This window comes from Macaca nemestrina, chromosome 19 (assembly GCF_043159975.1).
Source record: "Macaca nemestrina isolate mMacNem1 chromosome 19, mMacNem.hap1, whole genome shotgun sequence".
Lineage (NCBI taxonomy): Eukaryota > Metazoa > Chordata > Mammalia > Primates > Cercopithecidae > Macaca > Macaca nemestrina.
In genome coordinates, this window is record NC_092143.1 from 62743148 (window position 1) to 62762781 (window position 19634).

At 36.1% G+C, this 19634-nt stretch overlaps 1 long non-coding RNA gene across 1 annotated transcript in view; it reads right to left on the reverse strand.

Annotated features, from left to right (window-relative positions):
- Positions 1-265: 265 nt before the first annotated feature.
- LOC105465530 (uncharacterized) overlaps positions 266-19634 on the reverse strand; it is a 223009-nt gene continuing 203640 nt past the window's right edge. The window contains exons 5-6 of the long non-coding RNA XR_011616784.1: positions 17336-17384; positions 266-565 (exon numbers count right to left, since the gene is read on the reverse strand). This is a non-coding gene — a long non-coding RNA (uncharacterized lncRNA). The remainder of the gene's footprint in view (positions 566-17335; positions 17385-19634) is intronic.

The following is a 19634-nucleotide window of genomic DNA, read 5'->3' on the forward strand; positions in this document are numbered from 1 at the left end:
TCAGCTTATTCTTGGCTTCTCTGTGGAGCCTTTCTTCCTTCCAAGTATGGGGCAACACCTTTTTTGGAATGGGGGTCTCATGACCTACAATCAAACAAGGTAAGTCAGTAATTTCTTCATGGTCAATTCTTACACAGACAAATCAGGGAAGGTTAGAGTAATATTTTATGTTTTATGACTGGCTTTGGGCCAAAGGGATTCTGGTTTCTATGACCTGCTTTGGGTAAGAGGAATTCTAGTTTCTATGGCTAGCCTTGTGGGAAAATGAGAGGTGAGATATAAGAGGACAGAGAAGGTCAGTGAGGAACTTTGCTTCTGAGGCTTCCACTTGGAGTATTATTTTTAAGTCCCAACATTCCTCAGTGTAAAATTTCCCAAGAAGTTTCAGAGTTCAGAAATTGAGAAGACAGAATGTCTCCTAAGCTACTGAACCAATCCCTCGGTCCCAAGAAGAGGCAAGTCTAGTTACACAGCTAACCATTGTGTCTCGTTTCAGGCAGTAGTGTTGCAGATGGACTTCCACCATAGTCAAGTCTTTGTATCATTTGAAGAATCAGAGACATTTCTATGGAAATAAAAGATAAACACTGATGGTTAGAACGAACTATAAACTCAGTATTTTAGTCCAGAGGGCAGCCAGTTAAGATTTTCAGATCCTGTGCTTGAAGTGCTTTCAGATGAAGTGACAGTAGGCAGTGGCAATGTGACAGATTTTTCCTGGTTGCAGTTTGCATCAGGTGCCTCAGTGAAACTTCTGAGTAGTCCACCCAGCAAAAGACACAAATCCTTTTTATATCTAAGCTGCTGTGCTGGCTTCTCTGAAGTCTATATCAAATGGCCCAGTTTCATCTTGCAGGGCAAGATGAAAAGCAGTTTTAATTACAGTGATTCCAAGCCAGAAGGATCAGAGAAAATTGGAAATGTTAGTTTGGAGACTCACAGCCAGATATTGGATCCAGTCCATTTTGTAGGGAGATAATATACCCTCAAAAACATGTAGGTAGAGTCTTACACAAGTGCTTAATAGTTTTTCTCTCCACTCGCCCTCATTTTGATAAAGATAATCACAGTAAGGCCAATTTGTGTATAAAATAAGTTAAGTTTTATTAACTTGGCCTGACTGCAGCAAGAATAATTACTGATCACACAGGTTCTTTTTAAGTTGGCATTGATGGAACATTTTTACAAAGGCTTTTGCATTAGACTTTTAAAAAGCCGCTTGAGGCCAAGAAGCCAAGGCAAGATGCACCATCAGACTGTGCCTGTAACACATTTACAAACTGGGTAAATTCCTCTCTTCTCCAGGTTTCCACAATATCTTGAGATTTCTGGGTTTGTCAGAAAGTGAAATTATTTACTGCAAGGCTAGGAAACTTATAAGGGAACTGTGTAGACAAGGTACCAGGCCAATTTTTCCAAGTTCTTTTATCAACTTTACAAACTCAACATTAGTTCCTCAAAGTTATCTGGCCATACTGGAAGATATAAAATTTCAGGCAAAGCCTTGGTAATATAACCAGGTTTCCAGTTGTGCTGTTACAAGAACAGATTCTTATTGAACTTATGCAAATAACTGTATTTTCATAAAGCAAGAATACTCATGAATAGTGTCCAAATTTGGAAGGGATCAAGTGGGGGGAAAAAAGAAAATGTTTCAATTCTGTGTGTAAAAGGTAACATCACCAAATTGCTGTAAGCTATAGATTAGCTTAAAATAAAAAAAAAAAAGTTTTATCAAATCTGGAAAATGAATCATAAAAAGAATCAAATGTTTTGAATAAAATGAAGTAGAAAATATTGTAATACTTCATCGGGTCAGCCCTGTGTAATTAATTTTTGTTTTGCTTGATATTAGGTGAGAAATTTTATGATTCCAGTTTTTTCCTTTGAGTTTTGGAACTCTTATCCAGTCCAAAGATATGACCTCAAAGTTGTCAGAAATCTGTGTTTGTTAGAGTTCTTTCCATTCCTTCCATGAACCTCCTTGAAGACATACTTTAGGATTATAAATGTTTGCAAAGAGTTTTCAGAAGAAGCATCAGAAGAAAACATTTAGCTGTGGATGATGAAAACAAAATGGTTAAAGAGGCGAGGCAAGGTGGGTGGCTCACATCTGTAATCCCAGCACTTTGGGAGGCAGAGGCAGCTAGATTGCTTGAGCTCCAGAGTTCGAGACCAGCCTGGCCAACATAGTGAAACTCCATCTTTACAACAAAATACAAAAATTAGCCAGGTATGGTAGTGTGCATCTGCGGTCTCAGCTACTTGGGAAGCTGAGGTGGGAGGATCCCTTGAGCCCAGTGAGTGGAGGTTGTAGTGAGCTGCACTCCAGCCTCGTGACCGAGTGAGACTCCATTTCAAAATAAAATAATAAAATAAAATATATATAATGGTTAAAGATGTGATAGGAGTTCATTATAATAATGATGACATTTGTATTTTCTTTCGTGGCAGAAAACACTTTCATATAATAACCAAACTTATGACTAGTAACATGTTAGGTTTCTAGAATTTTATACAAATTTGGAACACATATGTCAGTCACATATCCACAGAAATATAACTCCAAGAAAGTTAAACATATTTCTTAATTGACAGTGCTTCCCGTATAATTTTAACATAACAAATAAGCTTAATTAGTTTATCATCTTTCTCTCTTGAACTTCCAGGGGCCCCTCTAAAAGGTCCAAAAGATGGTTTAAGGTCAAAAAGACTCAATTTTGATTTTGGATAGTTTGTAAAAAAAAAAAACAAAGTCAAACGTTTTAAAAATACTTGATCAAAATAAAATCACAGATCTCTGGGAAATAATATTCATCACACCAGTGTGATAATTAAAATACTTTTAAAGCAAACACAGGAAACTACCTAGTTATAGAAAAATATTACCCTTTTAATATTTAGTTTTCCTAGGTAATCAAAGACCCAAGAAAGACGACAAGAAGCACAACAAACTATTCTGATAACATAGCCTCTCTCTCTCTCTCTCTGTCTCTCTTTCTCTCTGTCTCACAGTTCAATCAAAATATTTTTAAACAATTATTGTCTCTTATTAGTATTACATAAAAACCTTGTTTAAAAGATAAAACCACATTCTAGTTTTTTAACAGTGTACTTTTGATATTAAGGTGCATTTAAAAATATTTATAATAAATTTGTTTAATTTTCATCAGTTTGATCACAAAAATCAGTTTGATAAGATTCATCATTTATAACCCTTTTACAAGTTTTCTTGTTTTCAGTTTTATGTTATTTATTCTTTCATTCATTCACTCCTAAATACCCTTTAAATAATCTCTAGACAAAGTTTTAGTTCTTTTTCTTAACAAAAGAAAAATTCTAGTACTTTAATTTCCTTACCAAAAAATCTATCTTTTTGTATACTTTGCATGCATGTTCTTTTTCTTATATATTTAGTAGTTTAATTACATATATTAATCTGAATTTTTAACTTTTAGTAATCTTCATTTCCATGAAAACCTAGGAAATAAGTAATTTTTAACTTTTATATCCACATTTATAGACTAAAAACCCTTTCATAAGTTTTAGAAAGATACATTTCTCAATTTTTTGTTTACTAACAAATCCAGATATATTTAGCTATTTTATACTGTATAAAAATAAGACGTTGAAGTATGTATACTTAAACTTATGCTTAATAATTAATGTTTCAGTACTTAGTTGGCTCAGATAATTTATTATTACTTATCATTTAACAAACCATGAATTTAAGACTTTAAATTACTAAAAAAAGTTTTGAAAATTTGATATATGTATATATAAACGTTATTTTATTTACATTTATCTCATTTACTCATTTAATAATTATATTTAAATTGCTCATGGAAAACAAGCAAGTCTTTTTTTAAGTTTATTTTTCTGTTTTTATTTTTATTTTTTTAAGTAAAATCAAGCTTAGCAAGTATCAGCCAGCCTTGTTTTAACCAAAACCTTTCAGACACTGGACACAGGATGCAATCATACTGGGTTTGGCCCTGTCTTGCAGCTGGTAGCCCAAGTGCTACAGACACACACATGTCCTCAGCATTCACCTTGGCTACCTGCTCAGATCCCAAAATACAGAAGTTTAAAACCAAACACGGAAGCTCACAGCAAGATGTGTGGAAGGTTTTGGTAGAGTCCAACAGCTGATTCATAGCATTAGCTCACCACGGGTATCACAAATATCACAGGAGCAAAAACTGTTAAAAGTTAAACTTTTTTTTCTCTTCTTAAACATCTAGGAAGCAACAAGTTTACTTGACTACAACTCTTGTGAAAAAAAAGTATGCTTGCATTACAATCAATGCTGACAATTTTAAAAACATTTCTATCTTACCAAAAATTATAAACTAACTTTATTTACCAAAGATTATCTAAGATCACATTAACTAAAAGGCATTTAAGTTAATTGTTATATTTTTCCTTTTGATAAAACACTTAAGTGCTTATTATCTATTTTCTCTAAGTTAATTAAATATAACTCATATTTTGGTACTAAAACTGCAGGAAAAAATACCACACATTCTCAATACACACATATACAGACATTCACAAATGCACAGAAAGAAGCAGGTTTCTCAGCTTTTTAAAGAAAGAATTTCAACTTTTATTCTCTATTCAGATGGTACACATGCAGGATGGTTACATGGCTACATTACTTAATGCTGAGGTTTGCAATACGAACTACCCTGTCATCTAGATAGTGTACATAATACCCAATGTTAGTTTTTCAACCCTTGTGCCCCTTCCTCTTTCCTTCCTCTGTTGGTCTCCAGTGTCTCTTGTTGCCATCTTTGTGTCCATGGGTAACCAGTGTTTTGCTTGCACTTATAAGTGAGAACATGAGATATTTGGTTTTCCGTTCCGGCATTAGTTTACTTAGTTTAATGGCCTCCAGCTGCATCCATGTTGCTGCAAAGGACAAGATTTCATTCTTTTTTATTGCTGCGTAGTATTCCATCATCTATATGTGCCACATTTTCTTTATCTAGTCCACCACTGATGAGCACCTAGGTTGATTCCATGTCTTTGCTATTGTGAATAGTGCTGCAATGAACATATGAGTCATCATATGTGATGAACATATGTCTTTTTTTTTTTTTTTTTGAGACGGAGTCTTGCTCTGTCACCCAGGCTGGAGTGCTGTGGCCGGATCTCAGCTCACTGCAAGCTCCGCCTCCCAGGTTCACGCCATTCTCCTGCCTCAGCCTCCTGAGTAGCTGGGACTACAGGCGCCCGCCACCTCACCCGGCTAGTTTTTTTGTATTTTTTTAGTAGAGACAGGGTTTCACCGTGTTAGCCAGGATGGTCTCGATCTCCTGACCTCGTGATCCGCCCGTCTCGGCCTCCCAAAGTGCTGGGATTACAGGCTTGAGCCACCGCGCCCGGCCAAACATATGTCTTTTTGATAGAATAATTTATTTGTTTTGAGATGTATACTCAGTAAAGGTGTTGTTGGTTGAATGCTAGTTGTTTTAAGTTCTTTGAGAAATCTCCAAACTGCTTTCCACAGTTGCTGACCTAATTGGCATTCACACCAGCACTGTGTAAACATTCCCTTTTCTCTGCAGTCTCATCAGCATCTGTTTTTTCTTTTTCCTTTTCTTTTTTTTTTTTTTTTCACTTTTTAGTAACAGCCATTCTGACTGGTATGAGATAGTATCTCATTGTGTTTTTGATTTGCATTTCTCTGATGATTAGTGATGTTGAGCATTTTTTCATGTTTGTTGGTATGCCTTCTTTTGAGCAGTGTCTGTCCATATCCTTTGCCCACTTCTTAATGTGGTTATTTGTGTTCTGCTTGTTGAACTGTAGTAAGTTCCTTATAGATTCTAGATATTAGACCTTTGTCAGATGTATAGCTTGTGAGTATTTTCTCCCACTCTGTAGGTTGCCTGTTTACCTTTTGATAGTTTATTTTGCTATGCAGAAGCCCTTCAATTAGGTCCCATGACAATTTTTGTTTTTGTTGCCATTGCTTTTGAGGACTTAATCATAAATTCTTTCTCAAGGCCATTGTCCAGAATGATGTTTCCTAGGTTTATTTCTAGGATGCTTATAATTTGAGGACTTTCATTTAAATCTTTAATCAACCTTAAGTTACTTTTTGTATGTGGTGAAAATTAGGACTCCAGTTTCATCCTTCTATTCTACAACTTTAAGTTTTTAATTTGTCAGTTTTTAAAGAGTTTCTCTTTCCTTTCAGATTATAAGTCTTTAACTACCTGTTCCATTGCCCTAGGCAATAGTTAGGCAACCCTAAGTTTGGGCTTCTAAGGAGGAGGAACAAAAGAGAAAATTTATATCTCAAGGTACAGAAAAGGAATGAACGTTTGTTTTTATTTAATTTTTGTTTGTTTGATTGTTTTGTTTCCCTCAAGAAAGACCTTTTGGCAGATAGCTATTATCAGAGGTCAATTTTGTAGGGACTGTGAGCTAAATTTTAAGTCTGAATGTGTCCAGAGCTTATCGGGGTGGACAAAATATCCATTTCTGCTAAAACTGAATTTATTGCATTTTTCTCTAATTTGAACTTAGATCTTATCTGTCTGGGGAGTGACTATAAAATCTATCCATGCCCTGACAGGTGTATTAAGATAGCCACTCTCCAGGAGAGCCTTGGCTAGGAAGGGAATTAGGTTCAAATGTGTCAGTTAGATGAGACATACAGAAAAATTGAAAAATGGATTCCCAGGCAACATGAAATCACAGGAAATTACTACAGGATTTTACAAATAGACAGATGAGCCTTGGGGAAAATCAAAAACTTGTTTAAAATAATCATTTGAATGCCAGAAAGTTATATTTTGGAGTCCAATTTAGTTAGATCACTAACTTTTCAATTTAGCCTCAATTTCTTAACCAGATTATTGAGTTTAGGGTGGAGCCCATTAATGAATAGAGCAAACAAAACTTCTATAACTTCTAGGACTCATACTTACATATTCAGAAGGCAGGAATAGTTAGAAGATGGGGCACGTAGATTTCCAGAAATTCAGAATCCCATTTTTATGTTGAACCCTGGATTTTCCAAATTTCCAAACAGGGAAATGCCATGAAAGTGGGCCATGCAGCACTCCCACAGGGTATCCAGCAGCAAGAATGTACCCTCCAGGGTGGTGAGTGACAGTGCCAGCTAGCCCATTCTGTGATGAACTCACTGCTTGATGGGAGACTTATCCATTGGTTTCAAGGGCTCTTGAGACCAATTGCCAAAAATAAGCCCATTATCAACCCATGGCCCCATCTTTAAGATCCTCTCACTAGCAATGAAGCCAATGACTTTTCTCGTAGGAAATTACCTTTTATTGTCAGTTTCTGTCTGGCCCCTGCAGTAATAACCATTTATTGCAATCGCTGTCTGTCACCTTAAAAGTTAGAGATTCTGTCAGTGACTAATCAGTTTCCACCCACCCAAAGTGCAAGTGCCCTTTTGAAGCATACAGTAACCATCGGTGCCCCCCAAAATCAAAGGGATCTCAATGTAAAAGACAGTAGAGCTTCATACCTGAGGGTAACCCAACCACAACTCTTGGGGGTCCATGAGGAAGACAGGACCATGAAAAAGAGAGTCACTGGTGCCTTTTTTGTGTTCCTCAAGGGGTTTCAGGGTCACTAGAAGTCTCCTTTAGATCCTCTCTTTTGGTAGTCAGCACTGTGATATTCCCATGGGACAACCAGGATCCAATAGGCAGAAGAAGGGACTGTTAAAAAAAAAAAAAAAAGGACAGCCTGAATATCAGCTGGTTAAGCCAACTTCTGATCATAAGGCTCTTTTAAAAAAAAGTTCTTTCAAATACCTTATCAGATTTTAGCCAGGACAAACATCAAATATTTCTGACTTCCTATTTATTGATTTATTTTTCTTTTAAACCAATGTTACTTAACATACGAATCAGAACCAAAATCAATACACCTTTTATGACTTAACCAAGGATGCACGAAGCTTCTCCAAAGAGATACAAACATGCAGTCTTCAGAAGATCCAGAGTCATCCCCAAAGACAGCAAAAAGTGAAAACATACATAGATAACTTATTTAGAGCTGGTGGCTGTTGGTTCACTAACCACAAATGGGGCCAACCCACATTTCTATTCAGCTGCATTCTTTTTATGGGGTCCCTAGCCTTTTGGTTTATCATCTGTACACACAGACCTGATAACCCGTGTGCCCCAACAGGAGGCAAGCCAAGCCGCGTTTTCAGAACACAAAATAAGATAAACAGGAAAATAATAGCTGTCCAGGAGAGGGAAAAGGATCAGTAATAACTGGGTGCTCAAAGCCAAATTTACAAAAGAGTCATAATTCAAGCAAACGATTTCCTCCTGCTAAGCTGAATTTGGAAGGGGAGGGATATGAAGATATTTTTACTCTCCGTTCTTAACTGGGCACTATATGTAGAGATCCAGGGGAGGTGACATTGGTAAAAATTATTAACTTTCTTTGTTTTCTTTTTGTCAGTTATCCCAGGACTTCATCTGTAGGCTCTGGGGCAAGTCAGGTGTCCCAACCATCCCATTCTTGTTACCAAAACTGTATAGGTGGAGGGGGTGATCCTTTTCTCCCCACCATAAGAATCACAGCCACCACAGTTATGGCAAAGACAGATTGACAACAGAAAAGCAGAATAGATGTATTTGACCATAGTTTTACATGACACAGAAAACTTAAGAATAACACCCAAAGATATGAGGAAAGCCATCCATTTTCATGCACTGATTCAATGAAGAATGAAAGCCATGTAGCACTGTTTAACAAAAACAATATGAACTAATGTTAGTAGAGTAGGTGGGGAAACTCAGTGTGTTAGTCCATCCTTGCCTTACTATAAAGAAATACCTGAGACTGCGTAATTTATAAGGAAAAGATGTTTAGTTGGCTTATGGTTCCACAGGCTGTACAGAGACCATAATGCTGGCATCTGCTTGGCTTTGCGGAGGCCTCAGGAAACTTACAAACATGGCCAAAGGTGAGTAGGTAACGGACACATCTAACATGGCAGAAACAGGAGAAAGAGAGAGTGAGGGAGGGGCTAAATACTTCTAAACAAACAGATCTCATGAGAACCCACTCACTATCATGAGAACACCACCAAGAAGATGGGGATAAAGCATTCATAAGAAACACCTCCATGATCCAGTCATCTCCCACGAGGCCTCACCTCTAACATAGGGAATTACAATTCAACATGAAATCTGGACAAAAGCACAGATCCTAACCATATCACTTAGTAAGGCCTATCCAGATTCTTCTTGGCCTCTCTGCGCAGCATTTGTTTATTCTGTGTATGGCGCAGAACCTTTGCTGAAAGGAGGGGACCTTAGGGCCTTCAATCAAACAAAGTAGGTCAGAGAATTTCTTTATAGCCAGTTCATACGCAGAAAAATGGGGGAAAGTGAAGAGTATATTTTATGTTTTGTGGCTGACTTTGGGGAAAAGGGGTTCTGGTTTCTATGACCTGCTTTGGGGAAGAGGAATTCTAGTTTCTATGGCTATCCTTGGGGGAGAATGATGGATGAAAGAGGTTGGGTAGGAGAAGTTCAGAGAGAGACTTTTTTTCTGAGGCTATTTCTGAGGCCTTCACATTAGGGTGTTGCATTCTTAGTGCCAACATTATTCATATTCATTTATTTAACAAATATGCATTAAGATCCTACTCTATGTCAGGCATTCCGGCATGTTTGAGGGCCATGTGAAGGAAAATAATTTTGTCTCTGGAGTTTGAATTTAAAAATCTTAAGTCTTTCAAGCCGACAGACTAATCTCTGCATGCCACTCTTCCTGCCCTTGTTTCAATTCCATAATCATGCCATGTTCCCTAAAGCCACATTCCCTAATGAACATTATATGCTCTTCACCCCCTCCTGCTTCTCCCCACCAAAGTGAGACCTACTAATCCTTAAAATGTCACTTCTTATGATAAGCCTTTCTTTATCTGCTAGTGTAGGTCATGAGAATAAATAAATATTTGTTTATTACTTGAAAGATTGAAATAACAAATGAAAGATGCTGGAGGATAATTCAACGTTTTTTGGTAGAGAAGACTTTGAATTGGGGAATCTCTTTACATCCATTGGGAACCTCATATGTCCAGATGTGAATGTACAAGCTCTTTGTTTTTGTGGAAGTTTATTTAATCAACAGAAAATAGTCTCACTGATTGTAACTGTCTATTTCTCAGTCATTCTTAAATCTTTTATTAAAATATAAATAATGTTCACCATGATAGAGCTACAGACACACTATCTCAAAATATGGCACTTGGCATTTGGAAAAAACAACAGAAATAGAAAACTCACTCTCCTCTTCCCCTTGCTCTTTTCCTGAAGAGGTGCATAAAACCTAGCAGACCCTAGCAGGCCTTTCTCTGAAGTAGGCCATAAGATTCTCATTCCAGGATGGTCCCTTCTATGTCCAGAGAAAAGGATTATCACACATAAATACAGAGAAGAATCTGAACAAACAGGCCTTGCTAAGTTCCCCCCAAGTCATTGCCGTTAGATCATAACCTGTTAAGCTCCAATCATACTTCAACACAACTGTCCATAAAAATGTATAGTTTTTCCTGTTTCTTTGGGTCTTCATTTCTAAAGGCTCTTGTGTTACATAAAATTTATATTAAATAAATTGCTATGCTTTTCTCTTGTTAATCTGTCTTTTCTTATAGGAGTATCAGCCATGAGCCTAGCAATGGGCAAATAAAGAAATCTTTTCTCCCTTACAACCATTAGAAATAGTGATTTTAAAATTCACCTCCTGTCATCTCCCTATGAAACCTTCCTTGACTCCTCTGTCTTCTGTCATTGAAAATAAAACTCATGAGCTAAGACATCTTTTTGTCCAGGTCAGTTCTGTATCACTAGTGCTTAGAACAATACTCAGAAGAGTTGATGAATAAATGGTAGAGAGCATGAATACTCTTTTTAATTCCCCATGGTACTTATATCTGCTTAGAGTCATTTACAGTTATGTCTTGCTTGTAAGTGTGGGTTCTTTGAGGACACAGACAGCACGTTCCATTCATTTTCATATCCTAAGTAATCGAAAATGTATATGCATAATCCATGTTAGGAAAGTGCATATTCCTACTTGCCTATTAGGGAAGCACACATATAATACCTGGCATGTAGAGAATGGATTGGAAGACTTTAAGATTGGAGTTTCTCAAAGCAGTAGACATATCATTACAACAGTACATAAAAAAAATGGATGTGTGAAATACATTAGCAATGAAAAGAAGGACGTAAGACGGAAATAGTGTGTGATTCCTTTGGTGCTTGAAGGTAGATAAAAGAAGAAGAATGTATTAATAAATTTTTAAACCTATTTACAATTTTCTAAAATTGGCAACATGGGTATGTTGGGGCCAAGGAAACTTCCCCTTTGGCCCTTAGAAGTTTCACTGAAAAACCAACTCACAATAAGGCAGATTAAATTAGAGAAATGATGACTTTACAAATTTCTTACTACTGTGCACACAGGGAGAATCACAGAGTGATTGTCCAATATTCCAATGGGGTATGGATGCTTATATACTTCTTGGAAGAAAGAGTGATGGAGAAGTGTGGATGATGTTTGGAAGATGGTAAATGACTTTAAGGGCAATTCAATTGACTTGAAAAACATCCAATGATCTGGCACAAAGGCTGTTGAGCACACAGAGCATAAGACAATGGTTTGAGACTAAAGTCTGTCCAGGTTTGTTGACAGACTTTAGTCTTCCTGTGATATGAGTTCAGTTAATGAAAACCCAGGGAAGAGACTGGAGGTAATTGTTTTCTTCTTTGGTAGGTCCAGGCTTGCAGATAATGGAACTTCAGAATACAACTCTATTTTGTGCTTAGGAAGAGACTGTGGGGACGGGGGTGAAACAGAAAGCCTTGAGGCCTCTTCTTTGGTTCAGCATATACAAAGCATTATAGTTTTGGGTTGTCGATTTGTGAGCCCCAACAAGTACCATTAACTAAAAAAGGAGACACAAGAGAAAATTCTAGTTCATAGCAGAAAATACAGAAAAAAATGAATTTAAAACAGAACTGGGATATGTAGCTCAGGCGTCCCCAAACCTTGGGCCACACACTGGTACTAGTACATGGCCTGTTAGGAACAGACCCACACAGCACGAGGTGTGTGGCGGGCAGGTGAGCGAAGCTTCATCAGTATTTTTACGTTTGTTCATTTTTTTATTTCCATAGGTTATTGGGGAACAGGTGATGTTTGGTTACATGAGTAAGTTGTTTAGTCATGATTTGTGAGATTTTGGTATATTGATCACGCAAGCAGTATACACTGTACCCAATTTGTAGTTTTTTTTATCCCTTATCTCCTCCCACCCTTTTCCCCTGAGTCCCCAAAGTCCATTGTGTCATTCTTACTTTGCATCCTCATAGCTTCACTCCCGCTTATGAGTGAGAACATACGATGTTTAGCTTTCCATTCCTGAGCTACTGCACTTAGAATAATAGTCTCCAGTCTCATTCAGGTTAGTGTGAATGCCACTAATTCATTCCTTTTTATGGCTGAGTAGTATTTCATTGTATTTATGTGTATATTTGTACATATGTGTCTGTATATATATGTACACACACATACACCACAGTTTTTTTATTCAGTTGTTGATTGATGGGCATTTGGGTTGGTTCCACATTTTTGCAATTGCGAATTGTGCTGTGATAAACATGCGTGTGCAAGTATCTTTTTCGTATAATGACTTCTTTTCATCTGGGTAGATACCCAGTAGTGGAATTCCTGGATCAAATGGTAGTTCTACTTTTAGTTCTTTAAGGAATCTCCACACTGTTTTCCGTAGTGGTTGTACTAGTTTACATTCCCACCAGCAGTGCAGAAGTGTTCCCTGTTCACTGCATCCATGTCAACATCCATTTTTTTTTTTTTTGATTATGGCCATTCTTGCCAGAGTGAGGTGGTATTGCATTGTGGTTTTGATTTGCATTTCCCTGATCATTAGTAACGTTGAGCATTTTTTCGTATGTTTGTTGGCCATTTATATATCTTCTTTGGAGAGTTGTCTATGCATCTTCTTAGCCTACTTTTTGATAGGATTTTTTGTTTGTTTTCTAACTAATTTGTTTGAGTTCATTGTAGGTTCTGGATATTAGTCCTTTATCAGATGTACAGATTCTGAAGATTTTCTTCAACTCTGTGGGTTTTCTGTTTACTCTGCTGATTGTTCCTTTTGCTGTGCAAAAGCTCTGGATCTTCATCTCTCATCTTATACATAAATTACCTCCAGATGGATCAAGGTCTTAAATCTAAGCCCTGAAACTATAAAAATTCTAGAAGATAAAATTGAAAAGCTTCTTCTAGACATTGGCTTAGGCAGAAATTTCATTTATTCAACCCAAAAGCAAATGCTTCATTTGAGCCACTCCCCATCACTCACATTACCACCTGAGCTCCATCTCCTATCAGGTCGGTGGCAGCATTATATTCCTGTGGGAGCATGAACCCTATTGTGAATTGTGCATGTGAGGGATCTAGGCTGTGAACTCTTTATGAGAATTTAATGCCTGATGATTTGGCACCATCTCCCATCTCCCCCATGTGGGACTAATATATATATATTCACACACTACATATATATATATATGTAATAAAATATATAATAAATGTAATGTGCTTTAATCATCCCCAAACCATCCCCTGCCCCCAGTTTATGAAAAAATTGTCTTCCATGAAAATGATCTCTGGTTCCAGAATGGTTGGAGACTGCTGGTGTAGGTAATTATGTAAGTAGGTGATTGGATAAATGAGGTTTAAACACATTTCTCAGGAAAGAAGACTGAGTTGCATATATGGTTTGGGGACATGATAGTTGATGCTACAGCACAGTATACAGAGTTGGAAGGCTGTAGTCCAAATGCTGGAAAATATTTAAATGGAGGGAATGTGATTGCAGAGTAATCAATATAGAATTTTATACACAGTGAAGTACATAACAAATTGAGAAAATGGAATGGTTAAAACAATTGTAAAAAATTAGTTTCAAGGAAGGAAGGACTGTCATCAAAGACAAAGAAGTAACCAATTGAGTATTTCCTATTAGGTTGGTACAAAAGTAATTGCAGTTTTTGCCATTGAAAGTAATGGCAAAAACCATAATTACTTTTGTACCAATCTAATAGATTTAACAATTAGATAGTTTTGATGACCAAAAGCTTAGAGAGAAGGCAGAAAAATTTAATTCAGATAAGTATAGTCATGTTCGTAAATAGTTCAAGAGTAGGTTAGATTCTGTAAATACATAAAGAAATATAGTACCAGAAACCAGAAACATTTGGTGTCAGAAAACATGGGTTAAAATATGTGTGGAAAGAATGTAGAGAAAGCCATTTGGAATAGTAATTTGCTGCTTTGTCCTCTGAAAGATAGAGTGATTTGCTCATATTTGAGATTCAAAAAATTAAATTTTGATGTTTGAACATTGTTATCTCTTGTAAGATATTATAGATTTTATAATGGTTGTTTCTGATTAGATTTGTAAAATAAAACAATGTTTTTAAAATTAGCTTTCAAATGTGCTTGAGGGCGTTTTGTTTTTGTTTTTGTTTTTTGTTTTTGTTTTTGTTTTTTCTGGAGAGGGAGTTTTGCTCTTGTTGCCCAGACTGGAGTGCAATGGCATGATCTTGGATCACTGCAACGTCTCCCTCCAGGTTCAAGCGATTCTCCTGCCTCAACCTCCCAACAAGCTGGGATTACATGTGCCCACCACCACACCAGGCTAATTTTTTAAATTTTTAGTAGAGACGGAGGTTTCACCATGTTGGCCAGGCTGGTCTCGAACTCCTGACTTCAAGTGATCCGTGTATGTTTTAAGATAAGGTTGTGTACAGTCTACATAACAGAGACTTAAAATATCATTGAGAATTTGGAAACTACATATATACATGGCAACGACTATAGGTATAAGAGTACAGTATGTATGAAAATGTATATGAGAATTTTGAAAGTGTCATTGGGAGTAAAGAATTATATATGCAAAGCAACAAGGCTGAACAGATATTTTGTGAGGTTTTCTGAAGTGAGAAAGTCTATTTCTAATCAGTATAATATACAATTGACGAAATGGTGTCTTTGATTTTATAAAGGCAAATGGCAAAGTGTCATTCCTAATTCTATTCCCATGGGCATGTTAAGTCCTGACATAATTAGAAAATAAGTCATATTTATGAATATCATATATTCCTACTGTTACCCAGAATTTTTATTGGTAAATATGTGACTACAATTCTGAAAAATAATAACAGCCTTAAAATTTAAAAATGAAATGCATTAGGAATGTTAACTATTTATTAGCTAACATGTTTCTTCAAAAGTGGAAATATTCCAAGGAATCTAATTAGAGATTAACAAATAGATGTATATATAATATCTTTTAATACAACAACCAACAAGTTGAAGTTTCTAAGACCAAATCCCCTTTGCTTTTTTTTGTTTTGAAAAGTAACCCAATACAGAAGAGATTTTACTATAGTAGCTATTCCAACCTAACATGCTGCACATCTTATGACTTAGAATTTTCACACCTATGTCTGTTGATATGTGTTCTTATGATCACCAAAGACATGCAAGAATGTTCATAGCAGAGCTACTCATAATAGCCAAAAACTGAGTACAATGCAAATATTCACCAATAGTAAAGGAGATAAATAAATTGTGGTGTATTTCTACAAAAGACTACCACAAATCAATAAGAATCAACAAACTACAACCACATGCATGAATGAATCTTCTAAATATTACTGAGTAAAAGAAGCCAGGCACAACACAGTACGTACTGGGTGATTCTATTCATCTAAAGTTCATATGTAGGTAAAAGGAATCTATAGCAATCAAGTAAGAATATTAATTACATTAGGAAGACTGATGACCATAAAAAGACTGAAGAGGGGCTCCTGGGCTGTTGCTAGTATTCCCTATTTTGATCTTGGAACCATTTATAGCATATTCACTTAGGGAGAATTCATCAAGCTGTACCATTATGACATGTGCACTTTTTATTTGTGTAATACTTTAATTAAAATTTGCATTAAAAATGACCTGTTTGGGGAACTAAGAAAAAAGTATATTGGCAAGTCCCTCAAGAAGGATCCTAGTTTTGACTTAACTACTTTACACTTCTTCAGTTACACTGTGACTAAATCTTCACCATCAATGTGGGGTGGGAGGTGTAAATTCAATAACTATAATATCCACATTTGTTTGGGTAGTTTCAGGGAATTTTTCAAGTTGATACATGTGTATCACCATAGCCAATGTCTGCTAATAGGGATGTTTAGGAAGAAGATAATTTTAGGTGCTTTTGATGAACAGATTGTGAATCCAGATGAGCTCTGTTGGATATTTATTCACAGCTCCCCAGAACATATGAAAAGCAAGCTTTTTTGACCTTCTCAGGAACAGATAGACTTAAATTTTATTCATTCTCTTCCATTTCCCCCAGCAAGGCATTGTTCTAATAAAACAACAAGTCTAAATTTACTGAGTTAAATTTTGCATGAGTTTTCCCTTTCTAGATGACTTAAAATGTTTCGCTTAAAAAAAAAGGACTGTAAAATTATATCTGTTGTAAATAAAACAATATCATGTTTTTAAAAATGTGACAGCAAACTATAAACTGAAAAACCAACTGGCTTGCATAGTCAGAGGTGCCATATGGAAATAACAAGTCAGTCAATCTGTCAACAAACATTTGTTGAGCATCTACTTTAAGCCAATCACCATTCTAGCACTGAGAATTTAGTGGCAAGCTAAACAAATGTGATACCTGCCCTCATGGGGCTTGCTGTAGAATGCATGTATAGGTATGTATGAATATATATATATAAATTATACCCAACAGTTTGTGGGTATAATGTCAATATCTATTATATTCTTATATTGGCGTTTTACATTTTATTTTAGTTTTCATTAAACACAACCATATGATCACTGTGTGATACCCAGATTCACCTTCTTTAAATGGAGTATGAACTTCCTAACACTTGCAAAGTGGTCTGAATGCAGAATACCTCCAGCTATTGATTATTTTCCACATTTTGTTTTCAGTTTTCTCTACTACATCTACTTTTCATAATTTAATGTCTCTTTATTGATCCTTCCCAAAGCATTTAACTTAATTTTTATAGAAATGACAATTCTATTTCCTTCCATACTGCTATGTCATTGGTTTATAAACAAATATATTAAATTATTGTAATAACGGATATAACTGGCATAAACAGGTTTGAAAAAAATACAGTTGCTACTTCTTAAGTATATAATTCAAATGGTGGGAGCAGATATTCATGGATGTACAGTAGTCCCCCCTTACCTGAGGTTTGGCATTGCACAGTTTCAGTTACCCAGGGTCAACAGCAGTCCTAAAATATGACAGAGAGAGAGAGAGAGAAAGAGGCTACATTTACATAACTTTTATTACAGTATATTGTTATGATTATTCATTTTTATCATTAGCTATTTTTCTTAATCTCTTACTGTGCCTCATTTATAAGTTACATTTTATCATAGGTATGTATGTATAGGGAAAGCTAGTATTTAGAGAGAGTTTGGTACAATCTGAGGTTTTAAGCATTCACTTGGGTCTTGGAAGTATCTTCCATAGATAAGCAGGGACTACTGAATAAAAATGTTGCCTGTGAACTTTGGCTACTCAGCATCCTATAAGCACATTTTGGTGAACAGAAAGAATGAAGAGAAGTGATTAATCAAATAAGTTGTTCAAGTAAATGTAGAGACCAAAGGAGAAAGCTTCCCCTCTCACCTTCTGGAGGTTCACTGCAAGTGGACTGACAAAAAGTCGACTAATACGAGAAAAAAGGCATACACATTTATTTTAATGTACATATCACAGGGGAATTGCAGGGCGATGATTACTCAATAACCCAGTAGGGTACAGATGCTCATATATTCTTTGTCAGAGGGAAAGAGGAGATAGGGAAAATGTGGCAATTTGAGAAATGGTAAAACAATTTTTAGGGGAAATGAATGGCTTTAAAACTTAGACAATTATTAGTAAATATTTTTCTTTGAAAATTAAATGAGACAGAAAAGACAAAGGTTTGGCACAAAGTTTGCCTGGGCTCCAGATGTGGTGCTTAATTTTTAGCCTCTCTTCCTCTGTGATATGAGTTTTAATTTTCAGGGGCTAATGAAATTTCAGGGAAGGCAATCGTTTTTCTCTTTGGCAGGTCTAGTTTCTAGGTAGATCAGAGAAATTCAGAGAACCATAGGGATAGAAGCACCATATTTCGGAGTGAGGTTTTCTGATCCCCAATATAAGTGTAGGTTCAAAGAGCTACTAAAGCTGTTGTATCCAATAGGGAGCCACTAGCCACGTGTGGGCCTTGAGCTTTTGAAATGTGGGTAGTCCATACTGAGATATGCTGTAAGTGTAAAACACATACTACATTTTTGCTATATCTTTGTCATAAAAAATGTAGAATACCTCTTTATTCCATATTTATACTGAGTACGTTTTGAAATGTTAACATTTTAAATATATCAGTTTAAGTAAACATTTATATTGGGTTAAGTAAATATTATTTTTGCCTGTCTCTCTTACTCTTTTTAAAGTGGCTACTAAAAAATATAAAATCTTACGTGTGGCTCACATTTATGGTTCTCATATCTCTATTTGACACCGAAGTCCTAATATGCACATATATATATTTATATTTAACTTATATATTCATGAAATAGGTGTATTTCATTTACAAATAAGAAAATTGAGGAACACAAGTGTTAGGAAATGTGCTCAACATCACCGTGTAGAGAACCAGGCTAGAAATTGGGCTGTTATTCCCAATGCCATCCTCTTAAATAATACCATGCGGCCTCCTATTACCACGTGCCGCACACTAGCATGACAACTTTCATGTGTTACGCCAATAAAATGACAATTCTAAATAGTCATGTTCAAACTGGGTCAATTGGAAAGACTTCAATAAAGGATCAATGTATAAAAATGTGGACAGAGTTTAGGGATAGAAGTAAGGGAAAATGTAATTAACTTAACTTAGCAGCATCAGGGAGCCTAACTCCCCCTAGTGCTAAAAGGACAGAGTAGTTTCCAGAACATAGAGAGGTCACCCAGAGGGATACAGCTAACAGATGGTAACAGTAAAACAGTGCCAGGGGAACATATATCCAGTCTTCATTCTCCTGCCTCTGATCTGCTAGTGTCTCCTATTGATCAAAGTCAACAGGAAGCCAGAGGGCAAGGGCATCATTAAGCAAGCTAAATGGATCAGCTTCACAGACCACAGAGCAGGGTGGAACGAGGGTGAAGGGTAAATCTAACCAGACAAATGAAAGATATTTAGCACTCTATCAAAACAAATTATGAGCTTATTTCTAACCATAAACGTCTATGTCGGATAGGTGTACTTCAGTGCAACAAAAGACAATCAGAAATGTTACTGCATGTAAATTTCATGAATACTAAAAGGAAACTTTTTTTAAGGGAGAGAAAATGAATATAATGTGGCAATAGCTTAAATCATTGGGCTGAAAAATAAGAATATATCTATTTTGAACTCAGATGCACAGCTCAATAAAATCTTCTGTTGTGTATATTAAAGATTAATTTTATAAAGCAACAAAAATGTTAC